Genomic DNA, 21,086 nt, shown 5'->3' on the forward strand with positions numbered 1-21,086 from the left:
AGCCAACCATGTCTCCCAAAGACTGGCGGAGCCCGAAGCCGAACGATCCAAAGTCGCCGAATTCGGCATGACCTTAGAAGGACCGGCGGCCCGATGGCACGCAAAGCACTTACCGGGCAGCTTTGCCACATTCGATGCCTTGAAGGCCAAATTCCTCAGGCTTTTTCACAAACAAGTTGAGCAAAGGGAATTGGTCGGGCAGTTCTACACCACCCGACAGGAAGAGAACGAGACTGTGTCACAATTCATCATTCAGTTTCAGACCCTGCACAGCCAACTAACGAGAGCACCACCCGAAGACGAAGCCAAAGCAGTCTTTTTGTCCGTGCTGAAAGAGCCACTTCGAACAATGTGCGGAGTCCTTGATTTCCGCACCAGCACAATGGACCAAGTTATTGATCGGGTCTTAGAAATGGACAAGACTAGCTCCTTCTTGTCGATGGGGATGTTACACCGGGCACTCCCGAAGGAGGAAGACCTGAGGTTCCGACAGGCCTTACAATGCACAACATGCCTAAATTCGGGCCACTCAACAGTAGACTGCACCCTGCGGAGACAATGTATGATCTGCAACTCTCGAGCCCATACAACGGACCGATGCGAATATAACCTGTTAAATCGGCAGGCAGCACCGGTTCGACACATAGAACCGCGCAATCAGAACCCGGATGAGGATCGATTCCAGAGAGGTGACCGCTACCAACGCGAACGCGGTAACAGATACGCTGATAGAAGACGCGATAACTATGACCGAGAGGAGAAACGCAGAGATAGCTACCCCCGGGACCGGTACGACCGAGACAAATCCCCGGAATACGAACGACGCAAAGAAGAGAGGCGACAAGGGAACCGAAATTTCTGACGGAATCAAAAGCGTGGATTTTTCCGAAGAGAGGAACGTCGGGAGGCAGCAAGGAATGACAACCCGGTATCGGTACCGGATAACCGAAAAACCGAAGACGACCGCCGAAGTATACCCACCCTCCAAACCGGGGACAAAGGAGAAACGAGCAACAGTCACAAGGTGTACTGTTATTACTGCCGTAAGGAGGGCCATTATAGTAACCAATGCCCAAGAAAAACCAATGACAAGCAGCCGGTAGTCAACATGGTTACAGCCGAAATAACAGAAGTACAGCAGGTCACAACCCGGTCAAAGGGAAAGACCGCTGAGTGGGAAGCCCAGGAGGCAATCAGAAAACAAGCGGCGCAATGGATCAAGGAGGCCAATGAACAGAATGCGGTAGAAGTAAGAGACCAAAATATGCCAAAAGACGAAGAAAGCATACAGCCAGGAGAAAACCCGACGTGGCAAGCGCTACAGGACTGTCAAATCGTGCTGCCGTTAGCACGACTACTACAGTTGGTGCCACGGTTTACGGCAGACTTACAGGCATCCGTGAACAAACCGAAGCCGACGCCAGCACCGGCATTCTTCTCCAACCCGGAGGAAGGACCAGCGGTGGTCGATACAAGTAGCCCGGCGATCACGACAATCGTGAAAGGAAAGGAAATTGCTGGAACAATTGTTGACGGAGGCTCCGGGGTAAATGTCATCAGCCGACAGACATGCGATAACCTGGGCATCCGGGAATGGGAACCATGCCCCTTCTGGTTACGCATGGCGGATACCAGCTCAGTTCGATCGACCGGGCTTATCCGGGATTTGGAAGTAACGATCGGAGGCCACGTATTCCGGATATCGGCCGTGGTGCTGCAGCTGAATGTACAAGGCGCGTACCCCCTACTGCTAGGACGACCATGGCTGCGAATGGCGCATATCAAGCAGAACTGGCAAAAGAACATGATCACATTCCGGCGAGGGAAAACAAAGGTACGAGTACCGACGCAACCACGGGTGATCGCCAGTAAGGAAACAACTCCATTGTATGCGGAAAGCATCAACATGTTGGAGGGATTACCGGACGAGGAAGTCGAGCGGTACCTCGAGGAACACCCACGAATCGTCCCACTATTTGAGGTGGATATCACGGCGGCAGTAGAACCGTACATCACGACACCGGACGAACCGGACCAAGCGGCGATCCGAGAACTGCGACAAGCGCAGGAATCCCTAGAGAGGGAAATGACGATATCCCAGAGGGTAAAAGCATCCCAACTAGAGGAGGTGGACCTCGGCACAACAGACAAGCCCCGACCGGTAAATGTCACAAAGGAATTGCCGAAGGAAGAAAAGAAGGCAATGGTAGCATTATTAACAGACTTCAAGGATGTGTTCGCGTGGTCGTACGAAGACATGCGAGGGCTGGACCCCCAGCTCTATCAGCACCAAATTCACCTAAGTACGGACGCGAAACCGATCGCTCAACGTAGGTACCGGATGAATCCAAATTATGTGGCGAAGGTGAAGGAGGAGATTGATAAGCTCCTCCGGATCAGATTTATCCGACCGGTCAAGTAGGCAACCTGGCTGAGTCCGATAGTGGTGGTCCCGAAAAAGAACGGCAAAGTCCGGGTATGCGTGGACTACCGCAAACTAAATGCCGCAACAGTGACCGATGCGTTTCCACTACCATTTACGGATGGGGTGTTAGATGCGGTAGCCGGCCACGAAGTTTACAGCTTCCTGGATGGATTTAGCGGCTACAACCAAATAAGAATGAACCCGACCGACCAGGAGAAGATAGCGTTCGTTACGGAATGGGGAGTGTTCGTCGCGGTCGTGATGATGTTCAGACTAAAGACGGCTCCAGCGACCTTTCAAAGGATAACACGTTCGCGTTCACAAGTGGAAGGATTGCGCATTCCACTTGTAGAATCTTCTTAAAACGAAGAAAATAATTGGATGCACTAGTATCACATGTTCCTCAACTTGATAAGAATTTGCAAATATAAAAATACATGATAGATCTACGAGTGGAGATCATTAGAAATCATGCAAGTTTAGACATGTTGATAAGTTAATGTAGGCATAATAAAGTTCAACTATGGCTCAATATGGCACTATTGTGCGACAAGGGAAACACTAACTTAAAGACTTATATTAATTAGGTAGGTTTTACAAAAATATGAGGTGTACTTGTATCCATACTAATAAAATGAGATATAATTTATACTTTGACCCATACGTGCATGTATGTAATTGTGGAAAATGTAGGATAGTGCACATTAGGATAAGTGATTGGAATAACTAACTTATTAAAGTATTCAATACTTATATTAAAAGTTGATCTAATCTATTCCTCAGTTTGTTCATATGGGATCAAACCAAATGTGTATATAATTGTGCACAATGTAAGGCAGTGAACTTTAGGATAATGTCGTGGAAATAAGAAACCTATTAGGCTTTCATACCTGTATTTAAAATTGATCTACTCTATTGCTTAGGTGATTCACACAAGATCAAACTCCGAACGATAACGCGACTGGAACCATTATCAACACACTACACAATCTAAGCAGCAATGGAATAGAAACATAATAGTTTTAACAATATAAGACAAAGATCCATAATAACAACATGGACAGTCATGGCAACAATTATAGGGCCATGTTCTGTTAAGGTTAGCTTGGACCAAAATCAGCCTCCATTTAAGCTAGTTCATGTTTCTCCATAAGTTTGGTAGTCAACTATGCACGCGGTGAAACCAATATCATAAATCTACTAATCAAGTATATAAAAATAAAATTGAAACATATAGATGATTATAAAGAATAGAATCCACTAGGTAAAACCCAAAATTTGTATTAATAATGTGAAATCTTAACAAATCGTCAGTGTCATATTCTTTATAGAGTCTATTACATAGCAATCAATTCATCAACGTCATTTTCTTCATCATCTTGTGTAGAACTGTCTTCGGCTATACGTGCATTGGTTTCCCCTGTTAGCCGAGCCAACGAAATATCTTCTATAAGCTCATCATCAAGCTCTATTAGCTCCCCCGGTTCGCCGGCTAACGGAGGAATAGGCTCTCGCGAAGCAGGTTGAAACCTTTCTGTATTGGCGAGGTTCTTTGCACCGACCTCCTCATCCTGGTCTGGGCACTCCCACAAAGCCTTAATCCGCATATTAATAAATATAACTTGGTCCTCGTCCTTCTCCAATGCAACTGTATTTCTAAACAGCTTCAATGCACATGCTGACGTAGTTCCTATGATGTAAGTAACAAGAAGATTTAGTTGTCAAACGAAAAAAAAGTGATTGGTTATCTCAAGATCGTTACCCTAGTTCGAGGAATACCTGTGCCAGAAAAGAGATCTAATATCCAGTCTCCTTCTACAGAAAACATCTCAATCAAGCGCATCATAAGTCGTTGAGGTTTTTGGTATGGGTTGACAAGTCCCCGTTCTGTCGTGGTGACATGTCGCAATTTCCGAGTCACTGCTGGATATACCAACAGATTTGAACCTCCCACTTCATTAGAATGCTCTTTGATTCTCTGTTTTTTAATTTCATCGAAGTAGCCAACCGTTATGTACTCAATGGCATTAACGAACCGAAAAGTTGGCCCTCTATTTACATTGGTCTTGATCCTATAAAAAATAATTCATCGAGTTAAGAATAGATTCAACAACCTTAAGAATTGCAATATAATGAAAGACACCTATAAATAATCCTTACCATGCAAGGTTCTCGATGCCATGGCAACGAGATCTCAAAGCTTGAGCTACCGAGTACCCTTGGTCCATACTATGAAAGACAACTATTCGCCACAAGGATGCGGTCGTTAGCTTAGCGAAATCCTTGACCATCTTCTCCAATTGTTTAAACCTAAACGGTTCATCGTCGTATGATGACCCAGCCATTCGAAATCCGTAAGGAATATCCGCAATCATTAGCGTATATTCCTTCTTTGGCACCTTCTGGATCAAGTCGATGACATCACCGCAAACCACATTGTAGTAAAGATCTCTCGTAATATCTTTTTTGTGGCTAAAATTTTTAAACGAGCCATCTTCCTCCATTTCGTACGCCTTGACTAAGCGACGATCCTTTTCTTTTCTGGCTCGCTCGAGATGTGCAAGGAAGGATGTAGGGAAATCGTGTATATCCTTAACTTCTCCTTGTTTCTTGCCTCAACACGGTTTCTAATAGAAGCAATAGGACATCAGGTATTATTATACAAGCTCTACATATGATGAAAGGGTAATGAAAAAACATGAATACTAACCCAATCCTTGAATGCAATAAAATACTTTGATAACGCCTTATACGAAGACGTTAGAGGATAATCCTCGGTCACTTGTTCCCAAGTTATACATCCAAGTTGTTTCATCATAACTTCTTGGATCTTCATGTACACCTTATGACTGTAAAATTAGAAATCAAGATTAGAACTTTGAATTACACCAGATAGACTACAATTTCAGTATTTGAAAGACTTACTTATTGAACTCAGTGACCATTTCTTCAAGGCTTAAATCTTTCGCCACAACCCTTGACAAAACCGACACAAGAAGCTGCTCGTCCTTAATACCTTGCATCGCTCTCCATAGAGACAGCTTCATGTCGTCTGCCGCTTCTTCAATTGTCAAGTCAATTTTCTTGGCGGCTTGTGACTTTAATTCTAGTTGAGGGTCAACCCTACATTTCTTTTGTCGTTGACCCTTTACCTCCTCATTCTCCCACATTGAGAAGATTTGATCTTGGAGGTCCCATACTTCTCCATCTCTAAACGCCAATTGAAACCAAGACTCATACTTTCGAAGACCATCGGACCTAACATTATCATCTACCACAATGCCGACTTCATGCAAACATTGACGTCGAAGGCCTGGATGTAACTTCACACCAAACTTTTGTTTCACATCTAAATACTCGTGGTGGAAGAACCGTATACGCTCAATAGACGACATTTTCTGCCTATAGTCATTATCATTATTATGGTCCCATGCCAATAGCTTAGCCTCTTCGGTTGTGAGCCCAACATAAATTTTGCACTCGGCATACTTGAAGAAGAAAGTGGTTGGATGTTCTCTCACAAGTTGCCGACGTGCCTCTGCTGAATGCGATCCACCAATGACAAAATAATTATATTGATCATGCTTTCTGATATCAAAATCTTCAATGGTTTCACATTCTTCAGGATCCACCATAACAATAAAAGGCACCACAGTGGCATGAGGATTAATTTTCATTTTTTTCTTGAGATTTTGAACATGCATGCGATGAGGCTCTCTAATCTCAAGTGGTCTTCGACCTGTTTTTTCATCAATAGGGGGCCGATGGATGTGTGTTATAGGCAAATTAAATACTTGCCCTTTCCTGACCAGCTTCCGTTGCATTAACTCTCTCCTTATTTTATTCTGCTCGGATGACAAGACACCCGAGGCCAGCTCGGCACCTGGTGTCCCCTTATTATCCTCTTCTTCATTTTCACTTGTTGAATCCGTATCCGACATTTTTGTTGTCTTCTTCTTGGCTGGTCTTGACTGGACTTTGGATACCTTTTTTGTGGCCTTCAAGAGGGAGGGCTCTTCATCTCTTAAAGTTACATGGCCTTGTATATAAGGCCTCAAGGTAACAATCAGGTTTTGTGTGTTATCAAGTGCTTTTTTGAACACTTCAGGCCCACAAGATTCCTTTACTAAAAGGTCTTCTGAAAGGAACACTTTACGTACCCCCTTGGAGCACTCTATCATTACCAGTATGTTGGCCGAATCTGCATCTTCGTAGTCAAATCGTAGAATACGGCCATACATAAATGGGGTTTCTTTTCCAAGTTGCCCCTCACCCTTCTTCTTTGCTGTATACAATACGACTTTTTTCTTTGAGTCGACATATTGCATACACCATTCCTTGTCCGTTAGATCTCGGTCAGGAAGGTCTTCGCCTCCAGTAGCGGCGACAAGTTTCTTTTGGCTAACATCACTATGTGGCTGAGATTTTGTCTCTTCGTTAAAGAGAAGCTTTTTTCCTCTCTTCATGGTCTCAGGAGTTACCTTGGTCTGGGCTTCGATTGGAGAACCTTGTATGCGAAGCTTAATTTTCTTCACGGGTCGGTCCGACAGGTTCTCAAACGACCTATTTAAGAAAGTATATGCAAAAACATAAGTTAGACAGTCACGTAGATTGAAGTTGTATATTATAATGAAGAACAGTTTCCAGGAGCAGTAACATATTCAAAAATCTATTATAGGCAGGGCTATTCAACCTAGAAAATATATATCGTAATAAGTAAAACGGGTTATATATTCTTTTAAATAGTAGGTATGACTTATATAGATTCTAAACCTATATTGAGGAGAATTTGCCATAGTGAAGGCAATTTGTAGATCATTTTCTACTATTTTAAGCTAAAGTAGGTCATAAAACACTTATAATTAGAGCATGTATTTCTTTAAAAGTAAGTAAAGTCAACATAAAAAAGATTGATTTTGCCAGACAATTTGATATCATTTCCACACCATAAACGATTTTTCTCTCTCAAAGCCTTCTTATATACAGGGACTGGATACGGCGTATCGAGTTCCGGTTTAAAGTGTAGGTTTTAAACACGAACTCGATACGCCGTATCGAGTTCGTGCCGTATCGAGTTCTTGAGAAACGAAACATATTTACAAAAATGTCCACAGTGTAAGAGGCCTACCTGGAGTCCTCGCGCTCGATTCTCTTTGAAGACATGGTTGATCGTGTTGAAGTGGAGGCGGAGATCGCGCTTTCGTGCTTTGTGCTCTGAGTGCTTTGTGTGCTCTGTGTGCTCTCTGCGTTCTGTGTGCTCTGTACGCTCTGTACGCTCTGGTAAGTGAAATATGATGAGGTCGTCCTATTTATAGGGATTGAACCCATGGTTAAAGTAACCATAGTCACCTTAACCAATGTTGGTAATTTTGAGGATAGTTAGTTGGTAACCATAGTCACCTTAACTAGAGTAACTTATGATTGTATTAATGATTACAAAGTCAAACTAACATATTGATCAATCTTTTATAGTCATAACAACCTACAATCACTTCAAAGGTTATGAAGGAGACAATGATAGAGGTTCATGAATGTACCAATGATTGATTACTAAAAGCAACATTTTTTATGACTCTCAAATGTTATGTATTAAAGATGTGGGCATGAATTAACCAATGATTGATAAGTCTAATATTTAAAATGGTGAGCATTAAAGAACCAATGAGTGAGACGTTCTATATTAAAATGGGTGTCATTAATTAGCCAATGATTTTAACATTAATCCAACATATTCAAGGCTTGTTAATGATTAGTTTTATATTTTACTTGATTTAACATCATTTAGATCTAGTTTATATAATGATTGATAATTTAAGTTAAATTACTTTATTAAAAATAATTTTTAGATGTATTGTATTAATAGAATATTACATAATATAGACATTCTATTGATTTGGCTCTTGTTTAGAGAGAAGTTTATGTTTAGGGAGGAGTATATGGTTAGAGAGGAGTATAACTTAGAGAGCCCTATCTAGACCTTAAGCCATGAGTGAAGATTCACCGTTCTCGATTGAAGAATATTGTTTGTCATCAGACCCATCGTTTTCTACCGAAGAGTATTGTTTGTCAACAGAGTCACCATATTCGATTGAAGAATATTGTCTTTCGACCGACTCACCATATTCTATCGAAGAATATTGTCTGAGCTCGTCTACAGGGAATGTAAATAATGACACATGTGAAGAGTTCTTTATTGAAGAATACGATATTAATAAAGATACCGAGAATGAAGGAAGTGCCCAGGAAACATTGAATAACATTGGCGATGGTCAGAACAGAGAATTAGACTGTAACAAGGTTACACCAACCTCTATGCAGGAAGAGAAATCTGGGAGCCCTATGCATATTAGAAGAATCCCACGAAGAATTCGTCTGGCTAGATTTAGCTTGGTGACATCAGATAAACAGATTGGATTTGATGTCAACAAAATATGTTGTGCCCGTGGTTGTATGTCTATGATTGGAAAATCAAAGTTGCGAGAATTAAGGCGATACTATTTTTCGATGACCGGTGATGAGCAAGACACTTACCTCGGATCACATATGCAACTAGTATCTGACAAATGTACGGGGATCAAAGTATCATTCGAGTATTATATCTTCCATGCGCAACAGATATGTAGAGTTGCATTCAAAATTGCGTTATGTGTTAGTAACATGCGGCTACATAGAGTACAACAATGTCTACTTAGCGGGGATCAGATGCTCAATTGTAAAGAGGTTCCAAGTATGAAAGGTGCAATTGGAAGACTAGCTATTGGCTGGATGAAAACTTACTTTCAGTTAAATTGTGAAGTAATGCCCACAACAGGTAGGATGCATCTTTCTGATAATTATACCCGTCGGGAAGTTTATGATGTCTATCGATCTGAAATGCTGGGCTCACGTAATAAGTCTATCACCTATAGCCAATTCACAAGATTATGGAGAGCTCAGTTTTCAAATGTTATTATTCCTCGTAAAGTACGTATGGGGTATTGCTCCATTTGCGCAAATCTTAAAAGTTTGGCTAAAGGTGCAAAGACATCAATGGAAAAGGATACGAGTAAGAAGTTACTACAAGAGCATCGTGAGGCACAATCCTTAGAACGAAGGAAAGCGATGCATCATAGAGAGAAGTGTTTGAAGAGGCCTGAACAATACATGTGCTTAATGATAGATGGCATGGACCAGAAGAAGACATGATTGCCGCATATGGGGAGGCTCCCCAAAGATGTCAATGATGAGTGCCTTGTTCAAATGCACTTGGTGGGATGCTTGGCTTATAATAGGTCTGTTCGACCTCACGTCTTCATTACTTACCCCAATGTTCACAATGACCCTAACCTAACAGTTACAGTGATTCACCGAGTTTTGATGTCTTGGGGACAACCTTTCCCCCCTGTTCTATACATTCAATTGGACAATACTGCTAGAGAGAACAAAAATTCAACTGTATTTGGCTATCTAAGTATGTTGGTCAACCTAGAATTGTTTAGGAAAGTGAAAGTCAATTTCCTTTTGGTTGGCCACACACATGACCATATAGATCAGATGTTTAGCACATTCTCTAGACAGTTGTCTCGGCATGATGCTTTCACTTTACCTAAACTATTTGATGTCATTTGTGATGCATATACACCACGCCCAAAAGTGTTACACTTGAAGGAGGTATATGACTTTAAGAGATATATATTAGATGGGTGTGGTGGGAATGTTAAAGTGCTTGCTCAGTTAAACAATATAAGTTTCAATCACATTTTTTTGATAAAGAAAAATGGAATAAGTGGTTCTACACTTTTGTATGCTAAACAATATTCATCTTCTACAACATGGGAACCTGAAGGTGGTTGCCAGTTATTACTTTGTATGCCGAGTACAATTGTCCATGGAGCTAAGCAAATGCCAATTGAGAAGAAAGGACAGTTGCAGAGCGACTTGGTATCAGAACAAAAACGGTCATGGCTCCAAGCCTTAGAAGAAAAAAGAAAGCATATTGAGGCCACCAAGAAATATGCCGCACAACAAGACACGTCATGGTGGGATGTATTTTATAGTGATCAGAAAGAAATTATAGACAATTGTGTATCTGTTGATAATTGGAATTTGGAAACGCCATTCACATGGTCGCTGCAACATGATCGCGTAAATAGAAGTCCGGAGCGACTAGTAAATGCGATTAATGACAGCTTGGTCCATCCACAACAAAGAGACATTTATGTGGGACCAAGGATGACCAAAGCAGCCGAAGCTAGATGGCAAGGAAATTTGCAAGAGCTCACCGCGGGGATGTTGATTGCAACGCCGGCTGATGAGAACTCACATGGCCACCAATTTTGGGTTGGTAAAATTCTAGAAGTGCTAATGCATGAAATAGAAAACACGATCAAGTCTATAAATGTTCATTGGTACAACACTAGAAGTGCAAATGCTTTTACAGGTAAGTATACATTGGAGATGATTGAATGCCAAACAAGAAGGGGAGGTAGGAAGAGGAAGCGAAACATTCGTAACACCTCGACCCTTGATATCTCTGATGTGGATATCATCGTGTACAACTTCACACTTACAAAAGCCGGACGATTAAGGAAGTCAACAATAGATATAATAAAAGAAAAATTACCAGGTCTACAAGGTGGCTCGAGTCAAAGGCAAACGAGATCTGCTACATATAATCTAGAGTCAAACCATTTGGTTTATGACGAAGATAATGCACTGATTGGTACATCCGAGGATGATGAGGAGGAATCGTCATTGTATATTAGTTATAGTAATGATTCTCCGTAAAGGAGTGATCATGAATGTATATTTGGCTATTAAGTGTAACTACATTCCGCTTGTAACAAATCGAGTAATATAAAATCATGTGTTTTGAATTCTTATGATTTCCCAAAAATCGTTTCTTATAAAATAACATTGGTTGTAAAGTTTGTGATATAAATTGAGAATGTATGTTTTTGAAATTCGTCTTTTTTTAGTTACTTCTAAATCACGAAAATAGTGGATTTTTAACCTTTTTCATAGTATGTTTGAACTTGTATGATACTGGTATCAATGTGTTTTGTAAAATCATTGAAAAAACCCTAAAATTTCCCTTATCCTTCCATTTATGCGCGATCCTTCCACTTGTGAACGCGAACGTGTTGGATAATAATGGAAATTTTCGGGGAATATATCCCCGGTTTTATGCAGGTCTTCCTTGACGATTTCGCGGTCTACAGCCGGCACAGAGAGCATCTCGATCACCTCCGGCTGTGCTTGGAGAAGTGCCGCGAGTACTAGTTGAGTCTGAACCCGGCCAAGTGCGTCTTTGGAGTGGCAAGCGGCAACTTACTAGGGCACGTGGTGAGTAAGGAAGGAATCGCGGTGGATCCGGATAAAGTAAAGGCAATTCTCGAGGCACCAGCACCAAATAACGCAAAGGCTTTAAGCCGGTTCCTGGGCCAAATAAGGTGGCATAGCCGGATGATACGGCACCTCGCAGACTTCGCTACACCATTGCATACCGCCGTACACAGGGTACCCTTCCTATGGGCGGAGACGGCGGAGGAAGCCTACCAAGCGTTGAAGGTTATGCTGTCGCAAGCTCCGGTGGTGCAATCGCCGGATTGGAGTAAAAGCTTTCACGTCTTCGTCGACGCGTCGGACGTAGCAATCGGTAGCGTTCTGATGCAACTCACGGAGCCGAAATGGTACCGACCGGTGTACTACGCAAGCCGGAAACTCTCAAAAGCCGAACGGAACTACTCTACAACGGAACGCGAGGCATTAGGAATGGTGTATAGTGTCACAAAGTACAGGCACTATCTGCTCGGAAGGAAGTTTTCCTTCCATGTCGACCATTTGGCACTACTCTACCTGGTCTCGAAGGCATCCCTAACGGGAAAAATTGCACGATGGACATTGCTGTTACAGGAATTTGAATTTGACATTTTCCACCGACCCGGGGCGCAGCATGCGGTAGCGGACTACCTAAGCAGACTCGAATCCAGAGAAGCAGGGGACGACGTCCAGGATGAGTTCCCCGATGCCGAGTTGTTCCAGATCACGACGAAACTAGCAACGGATGCAACGGTAGCTGATGAAGACACGTGGATAATTGAGATGCATCAGTTCCTGAGCACCGGAGTACCCCCGGAGTACATGGACCGCGATGAAAGGAAAAGGGTAGCAATAAGAAGCAGACATTTCTGCTTGGTTGGAGACACCCTCTATCACAAGGGAGCAGATGGCATCTGGAGACAAGCAGTGCGGAGCGATGAGAAGGATCTAATCCTCAGGGAAGCCCACTGTGGAATTGCCGACGGGCATTATGCCGGTGACGCAACCGCTCGGAAAATATGGCAGAGCGGACTGTGGTGGCCCACCACCCTAAAAGATGTCGTGAAGTATAGCAGAGAATGCGATTTGTATCAATGATTGGGCCAAACCACGGAGCAGGCCCGAATGCCACACCACCCGGTCTTGCCATTGGAACCGTTTCAAAAGTGGGGTTTGGACTTTGTCAGTCCCTTCAAGCCACCAGCAATACGAACTGGAAATCGGTATGTCATAGTGGCAACCGACTATTGCACCAAATGGGTAGAAGCAAAGGCCTTACGGGACAACACGGCCGCGTCCACGGCAAAGTTCCTGTACGAGTGCATATGGTGCCGGTATGGATGCCCGATCGAGCTTATAAGTGACCAAGGAGGACATTTTCTCAGGCAGGTAGTAGAAAGCCTGACGTCATTTTACGCGGTGGTACATAAAAGGAGTACTCCCTACTACCCTCAAGCCAATGGACTAGCGAAATCAACGAACAAAACTCTGCAGAACATCCTACGAAAAATCGTCAACGAGAACCGGACCGACTGGGATACGAAATTGCAAAGCGCGCTATGGGCGTACCGAACAACGTACAAAACCAGCATCCGGACAACCCCATTCCGACTAGCATTCGGTTTAGAAGCGGTCATGCCGGTAGAGTTCCAGATCCCCAGCTTACGGATCCAGGTAAAGGAGCGCTTAAGTGAGAAGGAGTCCGAACGAATCCGACTGGCGACGTTGTTGGAATTAGAAGAAAACCGAATAGCCAGCTTACTACAACTTGAACTGGAGCAAAGGAGGAGAAAAGCTTTCGTAGACCGACACCGGCGTGGCAACGAAAAGGAGTTCGAAGTCGGGAAACCGGTGCTACTGTTCCAGACACGGATGGGGAACATGCCGGGAAAGTTGCGGTTTCGGTGGATTGGACCGTTCTGGATCACCAAGGAGTACAATGGGTCGTATCAGCTCGGCACGTTGTCTAGAGAAGTCATCGGTAAATGGGCAAATGGGTTTCGGCTAAAGCCGTATAAGGGAAATATGCCAGCCAACCCGTTCAAGCGAAACCCGGAAATCCGGCACGATGAGGAACCGACATCGACAGACGCTGCTGAAGATATCCGGACCGAGGAAGAACCGACACCGATACTGACAAAGACTATCCCGGAAAACCGACAGAAGGATCCGGTATCAGCGCGAACCGACCCGAACAAATCGGGGGGGACCAGAAAATGACGAGATCCAAACAAACAAACAAACAAAAAAAAACAAATCATGGTAATGATGGGGAGATCACAAGAGGTGGGAGCGCCACCATGCAATGAAGAGGCGCCATGCAATAAAGGGGACGTGCGTGTACTTGCTATTTAAAGCATGGAACGTGGGCACCGACTCACACGCGGCAAGCAAGAAAGGACATACTAATTATGGCGGGAGATGGACATGCGCGGGAAACGAAAAAGGGCGGCTCGAGGCAAAAGCCACTATATAAGACACAGGCCTGCAAAGGCCTTACTTTTTACGAAATTTCCTACACACAGGCGCAGAAGCACAGAAGAGCGATCCGACGCACAGCGCACACACATCCTGATCCCCAAGAACAGACAGCAGAAGAAGAATTCGAACCAATGGCACTGTCGGAGGAGGCACGCCAATGGATGAGGGAGAACGGGTTAGAAGGATTGTTGCGGATCGCCGACGCTCCACCACACGCAGAACCAGAACAAGCGGCAGCATCGATTGATTTATCAAAAATCACGGAAGGAGCAGTGCAGGCGCTCACGGGGATAAAAGCAGGAGGACTTCAAACGATCGAAAACCCTTCAAGTGAAATCCTGTTCGAATATTTCGGTGAGTATTCCATCAGCAGCAAGGCGTACCGTACACAGGGCGGAGAGAACCTGTTGTTCGGAGAAGTGGCCCGCGCCATGATGGAATACGGATTCGTGAATTCTCGTCCCCCGGCCATACCCAGGTACCGGGCAGCGTTCCTAATTGCAACGTACGAAGGATTACAAGTGGACTGGCTCCATTTCATAACCGAAGGATTGAAGGAGGCCATCAAGAACCTTGTGGAAGGAAAAAAGCCATGGGCCGGGATAGCACAATGGCTAACGGTGTTAATCCCACCGGTGCTCCCCATCAAACAAAAGAAAAGAGGCCGGCAGGAGACGACGCCGAAAAAGGTCACAAAGCGCCGATATATCCTAGAGAAACACACCCCCGGATGGACCCGGGAAGAAGTAGAACAGCGGGGGGAAGGACCATCCCGACAGCAACAGGAACCGGCAACAAAGGCAAAGGGAAATCGGCCGAGGAGGAACCAATAGCGCTCAAACCAATCAATATAACGTTGCGACGGCCGGAACCGGAACCAGAGGTCTTTATACAAAAGGTCCGTCTGGTAGCCGCACCGGAGGAGGAAGCTGAAACAGAAGACTCATCCGAACCACTAGTAAGACTCCCAGCAAGACAAGGTCGGGAAAGACGGGCGAAAGGACCGGCTCCACCAGTTGACAAAACTCAGCAGAGGGCACAAGGACCACCTCCAGTAGCCGAGGCGGAAGCAGTACCGGAACCCATACCGAGGGAAGCAGCACCGACACCGGTTTTGCTGGACTTCAGAGAACCGGTCATCCCAGAGAAGAGGAATGAACAAGCGCCGGAGCCAGAGAAAAGGCCGGAAAAATAGCCTGAGTTAAGGAGTAGAAGTGAGCAAGGCTACCCCGACACAGGAAGCACAAAGCCACAATGGCTGAGATGGCTTTCGGAGCAGTTATCGGGAGTAGCGGACCAGTTAGAGGAAGAAGAAACGTGTAGGCAACATCTGACGCACACAGCAACCCAGGAGTTGGTCGCGCTCCGAACACAGATCGAGGAATTGCAAGGGGAGCTGTTGCAGGCAAGGGAAGGAATTCAACAAGCACAAGTTGTCACCGAGCCGATCGGGACAACAAGGAAGTAACCAGAACCGGAACCAGAACCGGTAGCCTTGCAAACCGGCCTTGAGACCGAAAAAATAATAGAAACCTTACGAGAGGAGTTAAAAGCTCAGGAGGCATTAAGGGAAAAAGAAAGGGAGCAGCGGAAAGCGGTGGAGGACGACAGACGAAAAATGGAAGAAGGCCTCCGGAAAGGCCGAGCCACTAATGACCGACTGCAAGAAGAAAAAGAGAAGCTGCAAAAGGAGAAGGACCGACTGCGTCGACATGCCGAGCAAGAGATAGAACGATTGCAGGAAGAACTCCGACAACAGAAGGACCGGGATGACCGGTTAAGAGCTCAGGTAAGCCGACGCCTGAAGCAGAAGACGGAGGACTTCGACCGTCTCTACCGAGATCACAAGCAGGCCGAGTCGGACAACAAGAAACGGGCAGCAGACTACGACCGGCAAATAGAGAAGCTGAAAGAACAGCTCAAAGAGACCCGATTAGACCTGGCTAAGACAATGGATGAGGTCAGTGCCAAAAAGGAAGCATTGTCGGCGGAAATAACCCAAGTGACGGAGAGAAGGAAGGAATTAGAGGCGCTAAGGCGGGAAAAGCTGGATCTGACCAAGATCAGGAATGAAGAAAAGGAAAGATCAACCTTCACGATCAACAAACTGCAAAGTACCTATGAAAAGCAGAAAGCGGATTACGAGGCCCAGGCTCAGATAATGGCCGACATTATAAAACGGGCAAGGAAGGAAAAGCAAGAAGCTTATGCGCATGCTAAGGCGGGGGTTGACCGGATCAAGCTCATCATGTCAGGTTGGAGTACCCGAGCTCAGGCAAGCATCAACGAAAGTACGGAAAAGCTATGGAAGGAGGGGTCACAACAGGCAGCTGAGCTGCAGACACTCCGAGCTGATGCCGAGAATAGGAGGAAGACCGGTGACAAGTTCTACAAGATGGATGAAGAAAGTATCATCGCCATTCGGGAAGAATTGTCGGAGGATTTCTACGCTTTAGCGGAAGAACATCTCAAAGAAATCCGAGGGTTGGTAGAGAGGTTGGATGATGGGCAGCTCGTAACTCAGTTGGAGTTGGAGAAATACGAGCAGGACCGGTTACGACAGGAAGCCAAGGGAAGAACGACGCCAATCACTATAAGTGAGGGAGAGCGACCGGCTGAAGTTGAACCAACCGACACCGAACAACCCCGACAAGGAATACCCGAAGAAGAACTTCCGTTCGAAGGAAATCAAGAAGAGCAGGAGCAGACCGATGTCGGAGAAGAGGAAGAGCTGAGACCGGAAGACACCAGAGCAGAGGAAGAAGGCGCACCAAGCCGACCAGTCGAGACCGGAGAAAGCGACACTGGTAACAGAACAGAGCCTGGAACGGAGGGAGAACAGGAAGAACCCGGACGGAGCGGTGAGGAAGCACCGGCACCACAAAATCAAGCAGAGCCCGAGCAGCAAATTTTTACGGAACAGCCAACCCAATCGAAGGTCAGAGACCAGGCAGGCAAGGAACAGGAATTGGAGGAAGAAGCACCACTTGACACCATCGAGCAGAGTGTGCTCGATATTTTGGAGGAAGAATGAGGCCGGGAGTGGATTCGAAGTGCAAGGCACTTTCCCACGGGCGTGCCATGTGTTGGCCGGTCAGAAGAGCAAGGACAAGTGGGAATGCGGAGTCGGATCGGATAATAGGAAGTAAATAATAGTATAATTATTATTCGGAGGGACGGATCCGGTACAGTTGTACCGATCCGGATCCGGACCGATTCGGATGCCGGTTGCCTAAGCGCACCGATTGTAACCTTGCCGGATGCCTATAAAAGGATCTGATGATTTGTAAAGGGTTTGACGAAAGGAATACAAATAGAATTATTGCGTTTTTATCTGTATCTCTGTATTGTTTACCGTCTGTGCTTAATTGTAATCATCTTACGCGTGTAACCTAGCATCCAATCCTTACCACCCCTTTGGAGAAGTGTCGGATAGACACCTATGTTGAGGCTAGTCCGGCCAGGCAGACAACACCATTCGCCTCATCGTGATCGTGTGTTGTGCTCTATGCCGACGACCAAGAACCGGCTCATCGCTATCGTAGCTTAGCTACATAGCTCGCATTCGAAGAGAGAAGAAGAAGAAGAATCGACATAATGAATACTCAAATGGGGAGCGCTCTCCCTACCGAGAAGTTGGATCGAAACAACTTCGCATCTTGGGAGTACAAGATGCGCCAATACCTTATCGGACAAGGCTATTGGAGCTACATCAAAAGAGAGCACGAAGACTGACCCACTGAAGCGGCTCCCGGAAACGCGACATGGGAGCAAGCCGCAAGCCGCGTGATATATTGCTTGGCGACATGTGTTCACGATCACATGCTCGGCTACATTCGCGAAGCCAAGACGCCGAAGGAGGCATGGGAAAATCTACAAAAGATTTTCGCGGCGAACACAACCGCAAGAAGGCTTCAACTCTGCCAAGAGTTGAACAACATTCAACAAAGGGACGTGTCCATCACGACATACACCTTGAAGATCAAGCCCAGGGGCTCCACTATATATAAAGAGGTTATATCACGTGCGTTCACGACACCTTTTATAAACCCCTTATACGTATGTTTTTTACTATTTTAGATACCCTTCTATAAAAATACGGTTAATAAAAATACCCCTTAGTGCCAATATATATTTTGACAACAACTCATTTTAAATGCCCTTACATAGAAGACACATGTATGTTTTATACATATGTGTATGTATGTATTATATTGTATAGCATATGTTGTATATATTTTATGTATGTATGTGTTATGTGTGTGTTCATATGTATGTATTGTATTCCATATTTATTTATATTGTATGTGTGGTACATCTTAGTTGTATAACATGTGTGTATGTATCTATGTGTTATGTGTGTAGGGGCTCGTGTCTATTTGCACCTAAATCATAGATATTCTTTTACTAATAAAGACTCAAGAGTTCATTATTTGGTTTGATAGTTATTCTATATTTAAACTTCATGAAATTTCATCAACAATCATCATGAATACCCCATCACTACAAGTTCCTTCAAATGCTCAATAACTTCTCACATCACAACATTATTTAACGAGGAAGAGATTAATATATGACTGATTCAATATGTGAAGCTTATCAAGCATATCTGTGCTACATGGGTCAAGCCACATTTACCATACATATCAATCACACTATTGGCAATACAACACCTCTTTCTAATACACCTTTTCCTTAGATTATATAGTTTGCAACAAACAAACACATGCAAAACCAACTTGCTATAATAATGACATACCTACGGTTCAAATAATGTTTCAAACAAACAATAATTCATTAGACAAGAGGAAAGTAATATATTACAACACATGCAATGATTTATTTATCAATCTCCTTCCTTTACAACAAGTAGAAATGAGGACCTTGCATTCTCCTAATGATGTAGCACCAAGAAAGATGAATACAATGTTAGGTGATAATAAAAATCCACAGACACAGTTAGTGAAGATTAAAGTGGGTGGGATTCGATGAATAAACACCCACTTGGCTTCAGAAATGTTCCTAATAAATGTCAACTGCCAAATCCAAAAAGTCATGAAAGGAATGAAGACCATCCATACTTATAGAACAAAAGGCAATCATAGGAAGAAATGCATGCTTCGACCTCCCTTGTTAGCCTCAAAACAAACTCATGGTATGAGAGCCTTGATGGTGCATTCTTAGCATAACTGAACACCAAAATAAAATCTAGTTAGATGTGAAGCCTAGTCTCAAGTATTGAAAGCTCCATATCCTTAAATACAAAGATATCATATAGAAAAGCAATTAAGCACAACGAGCCTTTGATGAAAATATCCAATTAACTCAACATCTCCATCACCACACATAGTACATGAATATTTGTTGTTGTGCTCTCTTATAAATAGCCCATTATTTTTCTTCCATTTGAAATAATGAAAAGAAAACAAATATTTGAAGAAAAAACTTCAAACAAATGGGACAAAACTCCCATATTAGTTAAAAAAGAGTTTTAAGAGAAAAAATTTGGATTAAGCCAAATATCATCTCCCTCTATACTTTCCTTTCCAACCATTTCATTCTTATTTTTGCATACTTCTCTAATAGAAAGAAAGACATAGATCATAAGCAAAAACCCTAGTCATAATAGTAAATTTTGTCGGTTTTTTGTTTCAATTTTACAATAGCTAATCAAAAGTTAAGCCAAGCTAAGCTTTCTCCAACTTCAATGGCTTAACGATTTCCCATGTGAAGTCGGGGTCATCACGATCAAAGTGACCATATGTAGGGGTCTTCTGGTAATGTTTGTTTCAGCCTCTACGAAGGTTGAGGTGGATAGCCATAATCTAAGGTCGAAAATCATTGGGATTAGGGTTTCCTGAAGTAAAACAATTTCTCATCATTTCATTTCAATTTCAAGAATAAAAAGGAAACACAATGAATACATTTTCCTAAACTATTATACATTCCTTGACCAATATGCACAATCATTGGGGATTAGGGTTTCCTAAAGTAAAACAATTTCTCATCATTTCATTTCAATTTCAAGAATAAAAAGGAAACACAGTGAATATATTTTCCTAAACTATTATACATTCCTTGACCAATATGCACAACCAAACTTGGTTTCTACTAAGCTCCTAAGAAGAATAGTGTTCAATCTTTTCTCATGACTTTATTTGCATGAAAAAGGACAAAACGTGCCAACAATGAGTGAAGAACAAGGCTCAACATCCACCAAGGTCACAAGAAGAATACATACCGGGACAATGCAATGACGAGCAAGTCTTGTTGCTGCAACAATACTCTTCACAACGTGCCTCACAATGTAGCATTACTCGAATCGAACTTGGTATGGTCCTTCCTAGAGAAAGCACCACCATCATGACCTCCCCATGAGGCTTCTCAAGACCAAAAGAACTCTTCTTGCCTATGAAATGACAATAGCAAATACACAAATTAACATGGAAAAAAAGAACATGAGATGGAATGCTACCAATGCATGTGTGCATGCATTCATACATGCATACAAATAGACACATACAAACACAACCATGCATATGCAAATACACATGCACACATATGAATATGGTAAAAAATTGATATGGTACTAAACCAATAACCCTCAAAAAGTGGTTTGGATCCTAATAGCCATAAAGTCTTGCCTTCTTATAGCTCATCCTACACATCCTTGCTTGCTAAAGGAGGGCCACTTCTAAGAGGTCGATCACGCTCATGGCTCCTTCTCTCTTGCTCTCTTTACTTTCTTTTCCTCTCTCTCTCTCTCAAACCAAAGCAACTCACTTACTATTGATAACTCCAAAATGTAAACATACATACATCCATGTCATGAAAAAGAAACCCTTATAAATAAATTCCCAATAGCCACTTTTTCTAAGCA

At 43.6% G+C, this 21,086-nt stretch overlaps 1 long non-coding RNA gene across 1 annotated transcript in view; it reads right to left on the reverse strand.

The window, feature by feature from the left end:
- Positions 1-19,051: 19,051 nt before the first annotated feature.
- LOC147864162 (uncharacterized) overlaps positions 19,052-21,086 on the reverse strand; it is a 2,247-nt gene continuing 212 nt past the window's right edge. Inside the window, exons 2-3 of the long non-coding RNA XR_015529816.1 lie at positions 20,448-20,615; positions 19,052-19,395 (exon numbers count right to left, since the gene is read on the reverse strand). This is a non-coding gene — a long non-coding RNA (uncharacterized LOC147864162). The remainder of the gene's footprint in view (positions 19,396-20,447; positions 20,616-21,086) is intronic.

Source organism: Azolla caroliniana, unplaced genomic scaffold (genome assembly GCF_043228905.1).
Source record: "Azolla caroliniana isolate FFs.n. ecotype wild unplaced genomic scaffold, voAzoCaro1.0.p SCAF_5, whole genome shotgun sequence".
Classification (NCBI taxonomy): Eukaryota; Viridiplantae; Streptophyta; class Polypodiopsida; order Salviniales; family Salviniaceae; genus Azolla; species Azolla caroliniana.